Source organism: Tetrao urogallus, assembly GCF_951394365.1.
Source record: "Tetrao urogallus genome assembly, chromosome: 7".
Taxonomy (NCBI): Eukaryota; Metazoa; Chordata; class Aves; order Galliformes; family Phasianidae; genus Tetrao; species Tetrao urogallus.
The window spans coordinates 37653145-37659368 of NC_136820.1; positions in this window are offsets into that span (position 1 = coordinate 37653145).

Consider the following 6224-nt stretch of genomic DNA (forward strand, 5'->3'; position numbering starts at 1 on the left):
CAGGAATTAGTGCAGAGACTTCATATACCAGAGTCAGCTCAGGATTCCAGAGTCAGGACTATGGTCTAAAAATCGGTTTTGTGCACCATTTTTTTCCCCTGAATTTTCTTCTACTCCAGTAGTAGGCAGGGTCTGTCTTCACAGCTTTTATATACATTTGAAAAGTTGAAGTTATTTTAAATTTAATTTCTCTTCTGCTCATTATAATAATGTGAATTTGGATCCTGGCTGCCAATTTCCTTTGCAATCCTAAGAGGTTGCTGCTGACTGTGGCCTTTTCAGGCATCCTAAAAATATCAAAATTCACAACAAGTTTTTGTTCTAAAAGCTATCTTGTAATTTAGCCAAGGGAAAGGAAACTTGGCAGTCCTTTAAAATGAACCTGCCATTTTCTGGAAGACATACCATTATTCATATGAATTAGCAGCAAAGAGAACGATGCTTAAATTAGCACAGCAGTTGAGTTTTGGTTTTTGCACACTGATTTAGGGCCATTCATAATTGTTGCTCTGCACACACAGACCCATAACTTAGGACAGCTGCTCTAAAACCTGGTGGAGAAGGTTTCAAACAGAAGCCAACCCTGTGTTAACAAAATTTATCCAACAATAATATTACATGTTTCATATTTTTTCTGACATATCACTTTGGCCCACTTGTGTCTTCGGCAGATCCTGCAGCCAGAGAGTCAGGGAAGTTTGGACACTGAGAGAAACATGGCGTGGAATAACTTTGCTGGATATCGTGCAGATGCGCATCAAAATGTTTTGGTTAGAAGAAAAAAAAACAAAAAAGTCAAATAACAAAATGGAACAGAAAAAAAGACCTGTGAACTACATGTGACATAACTTTTGAGCATTCCTTCGTTCGCAAACTTGTAAGTCAGGAATACTCTTTATGAAATGGACTCTGTAGGCAATCTCTTTCTAAATCAAACATGTGCAACTGCAAACCTGGATGGGAGGGTTATTGCACTCCAGGAAGTGCAGGCAGAAGATTGAGAATGAGCCTGAATGGAGGTCAGCAGGGGAAGCAGCCACAAGGAACATGAGCACTCTCATCAGACCAGCAGCCCTGAGGGGAAAGCCTTACTGATGTGCTAGGATTTAGGTTCCTTCTTGCCGGGTTTCACCAACTGTATGTTGTACTCAACAAACCTCACTTCCCCCTGTGAAGGGAAGAATCGCTCCTGCAGTTTGGCTTTAAGTACAGACCACAGTGGGGAGGTCTTTTCAGTAAGAATAAAGCCTGAAGCTGCCTGCATTGGTTTAGTACTGCCTTGTTGGCCAAAATTATAAACAGTTCACCTTTTTAGGGCAGACCAGCAGTGCTATAGCAAGCCCACGCAGACTATATAAATAAGCCAGCAAAGATGTGACACAGTGCTAAAACTATGACTAAGACAATTTGGAAAAGAAATGTTCCTGTGGAAATGCATCTGTGTGATGAATGCAGTGCTGGGCACCGGCTCCCCGTAAAGCTAACAAGGAAAACGTCCTTTCCCATATAAGGCTGCGACTGAGCAGCCCGCCCTCCCATAAGGGCTCACTTCCTTCATCTCCCACTTAACAGCTTTTCCATCTGCCCAGGGACTGAACAACCTCAGGACGGGGCTGCTGATTTGGGTGCAGCCGGGATTAATGTGAGTAGAGCCACATGCCGGCTTACTCCAGCAGCTGGGCACGTCCATGTCACTGCTCACTACCTGGCACTGCTGAGCTGCAGGCTTTATGTGATGGACATACAGCAAAATGAAGGGTGCCTGATTGCACAAGACGGTTAAAAAGAACCTTTGGATACCTGTGGTGGAGTGGGAACTAAACCACGTGTCAGTATTTGACCACAGAACATGGCAACAGAATATAACTCATTGTTAAGAGAAAAAAACATTTTGCACAAGATCTATATATTTTCCTATTACACTCATTTCTTTTTTAAATTAAACTCTAGAAAAATATCACAGAACCCCTGAAAAAGGTTTCCCCTGGAAAAAAAGCAGCCTGAAGCATTCAAAAGGTAAGCTTGCCAGGAACTAACATCCCCCTATTTAACAGCTAAATGACCAGCTGGAGCCTGTTTAATAGGCTGCAAATCATGTGCTGCTGAGAAAGTGATCTAAAAATTACTTCTGTATGTTTGCTAATGGTAATCTATTTTTGTTAAGTATTGTAGGAAGACAAACATGGACATAACATTGAAATCTTTAATGTGCTTTCCAAGATTTTTCACTAACTGCCTCATCAAACACACTTGAATAGACCTTTTTCACTGAAAATAAATAAATAATAAACATATCAACACATTTATGGAAATCCCTGCAGCTTCTAATTTCAAACAAGAGATTCATCAAGTTGCAATGGGAGAAAAGGAGGATTACTTCTCTGTAGTGAGACTAATTCTGAATTTGCAAATCAAATATCAGCACCTTTCTATTCTGCTAATCATCATATGTTTAAAAATTAAATCTCCTCCACAGGATGAAAGCCTTTTGCAGCTTTAGAATTGTATCTAGAGCATTAACTGGGCAAATGGGATCAAGAAAAAAAAAACAAACCAACAAAACAGATGAAAATTATAGGAGCACTAATTCTTGAGAAATCAAGTACTGATGGCTGAGATGCTCAGCCACTGCAGCACTGATCCATGCTGTAAGCAGAGCCCAGGTGGGCTGTGGAGCTAACATGCACCATCAAGGAGAGCCAAAAACTTTGAGGCATCAGCCTCTGTGGCACTCTGAGTCACGCCTCGCTGTGCAGCTTTACACCGAAACATGTGGCCACGCTTCAGAACACCAGGGAAGTATCTCGAGGTCAGATATCCGGCAAGAGCAAAGTTGCTGTGCAAAAGCCACCTTTTTGAGGCAATAACCACACACCCTGTCCCACTGACAGCCACATCCCCACAGACCACTCTAAACCTACAAATCTAGAAATTAATAAGCAACTTGCACTTTTGGACTAGCGTTTGCACTTTGTGAAGACTGACATCTCTGTGGCATGGGGTGTTTTCATGGGTTTAATTTTGATTGTGAAACGCTATACAAAATTGATCTCTTTTGGAAGTGAGTCAATGTTTACACAGCCATTAATCCAGCAAAGCAAGGAGCTGGTTTAAACCTCTGGGTGCAGAAATGCTCACTCTGCCATGGCAGAAGCAGTGAGAAGGGGATGGAGGAACAGAGCCTTGGCACAAGCCAGAGGACAGCTCTCTGCAGGAAAACCGCAGGGCTGCGTGCAGGACCAATGCCTGCAGGTCAGCCCCCACTCCCAGCCTGTTTATAAAAGAAGCAGGAAGAGGCATGTTCCTAAAATAAGCAGAATTGAATACTCTCTGGAGACACCCGATGCAGGCTCAATAGATACGATGCTGAAAGAGTTCTCTCTTCACTCACTCCAGAAGGCTAACTGGCCTTAGTGAAAAGCCCAACATTTCAGTGTGATTTTTAGAGTCTGGCGGAACAAATCCCATTCACAATTCTGAAAGACGTGGAAGGAAACGACACAGCATTTTTCTTAACTGAAGAAACCAACCAAACCTGGTGACACAGAACATGTACTACAGACCTCTAACACCAACCTGCACTGCTAGCAGCAGTCCTGGTAACCAGCCAGACCTCCTGCAGCCACTGTCATTCACTGCAAACCCAAATTTGCTCAGTATGCAACGACTGCAAGCACAATACCTTCTGCTTGTGTAGTGCTTCATTGCCAAACCTCAAATCACTATAAAAAAAAATGGTGGCAAAATGGTGTCCTCTTCCTCTATTTTCAGAGAGGTACATTACTTCAAAACACACAGGTACAAAAATTAGAAGTGTTTTGCACCATGGACTTAATCTTAGGCTTTTTATCCAAAGGTGCGCTGTGGATTCTCCAACTTCAAGTCTTCAATAGGTGGTCTTCATCTGAGACCTCAGCAGCTACCTTACTTATGTCAAATGTCACTGTGACACTGATTCCAGCTAGAACACATTGCTTGCAGAGCACACCCAGAGCGAATCCTAGGTCCACCACAACAAGAAATTACATGACACACGAATCTCCACATGAAGTGAAGATTTGGGGTCAGAACTGACAGCTGAAAAGCAGCCTATCTCAATCAAAGAAGTAAAACCTTCACTCGCCCCACAGCGCTTTTTGTTCCCCAGCTACAGACTCGGCCTGCTGCACAGCGTGGTGAGGGCGTGCTCCCACAGGGCGGCCACTGCCCTTAGCTAAGGGATCAGCAGGCTGGGCTGCCTGCAGGCAGGGGCAGCTGGGGGAGGGCAGGGAGCTGGATGCAGACAGCCCTGGAGGACTCAGAAGTGCAGGCTTAGGAGCGGGAGCTGGTAGCTGGTAGCACCACAGCTCATGCGGGAACACCAGACACGGGCCTGCTCACAGTGACCTGCTGCATGGATGGATCATCATCCAGCCCAGGATGCTCTCAACTCCCCAGCAGCTTCACAGAGATTAACCTCAGTAACACGGAAAGAATGGAACATTAACCCAGAACAGGCAAAATAACAAATTCTTCAGTACTGAAACAGTTTTTACACAAAAAATCATCACATCGAGACTGCTTACTCAAACTGTGTCCTGAAAGAGCTTTAAGCACAACGGCTTCAGCTGCTGCGAAACTACAGGATAAAAAGCCAGCAGTGCCTCATGCTGGGCTTCATTTCTCTTTGTCAGTCATCATCTCTAGGTTAATGGAATACAACAAGCATGTTCAACAAATATCCATGGTAAGTACTTCCATAGCCATGTGGTTGCAGTGATGCATCCTATTAAAATAATATAAACGCATAAGAATAGGGTCTGCGTATATAATATTGCATATAATACACCGGTTATTGCTTAAATTTTAATTACAAGGAGTTAAAAACCTACCGGAAACCAATTTTCTTCTCAGGTAGGGAGAACAAACGCTCAAGCATGTTTATCTGAGGTTAATCTGACACAGCGCATGCCACTGTTTTGTTCAGAAAATCCCCCGCAGATTTAGGAGTAAAAAAAAAAAGATGAAAATACACATTTCTGAATGTGACGATCATGGGGAGATGTATCACAATTCTGCAGCTTCTGCAAGGGAGCGAGAATCCACCTCTGTGCGTAGTAAGGTAGGCAAACACACCTGGTAACACAACTGGTTTGCTCAGTCTCATTTAGATCTTACAGCAGGTAACTGCCCATAGTTAATCTGTACTTACAGCAGTAGAAAAGTTCATAGGAGATTAAGTGGCCCAAGATTCACCAAAAAGGGATGTCTGCAGGCACTGGGTTCCAAAAAACACCCATGGGTTTTAAACCACTACTAAAAACCCAGCATGTGCTTGTGTCACTTCGCTTCTTCAGCTGAATACCTGAATTTGAGCACTTATCATCATCAACTTATTGCGACCACAGCTTCTGAGAACAGACAGGGACCTCTGGACATAATATCTGCTTGTGTGCTTAAAGGATGTAGTTTCTGATTGTTAATTTACTAAGGACGCTACTTTAAAACAGAATGGCTAACTTAACAAGCACACACAGTTGGGTCATAGCATTCCTTTATATGCAGTACTTGCTAGTATTTGTTCCCCGATTTCATGGGAGCCTTCAACATAATAGCAGTTTTAAGCAGTGGAATAAACAATGATTAAGTAAATTTCTGAAGAATACATTTTGGTCTTGATTTGAATCTCTGAATGGAAACACATCTGCTCAAGTTAGGTGCCTGGCTGCACGGAGATGGGGGGATGGAGACTTTTTTTGATAGAACACACAGATTTCCCCTATTGTCAGAACAAGTTTCAGAAAAATATTTATCACCCACAGTGGTTTTATATGACATCTCTCCAACCCAAGAAAGACAAAACCAAGAGGACATGGTATATTTACTGGTAGCAGAGTACAGCAAAGAGGTGCTAGTGGTTCCCAGATATTTTATAGCACTAAGGCAAAACCAAGAACAACAAAAATACCCTTGCAATCAGCTGCAATCCTAAACTAAACTGAATACAGACAAGAAGTTGTGTAGTACTCCAATAATTTGTATAGATTACTTCTGCTTATTGAAGGTAGAAATATATTCCAAAAAGAAAAAGAGACTCAAGCCCAGATTCCATGCTGATGACAGTGACAAAGTAACAGAACGAGAGGAGAAAAGAGAATACAGGGACAATGTGAAGACCTCAGTGACAAAGAACTTTCATCTGTCGAGGCAGCAAACACCAAGAGCAACCTGGATCTCTTGCCCTT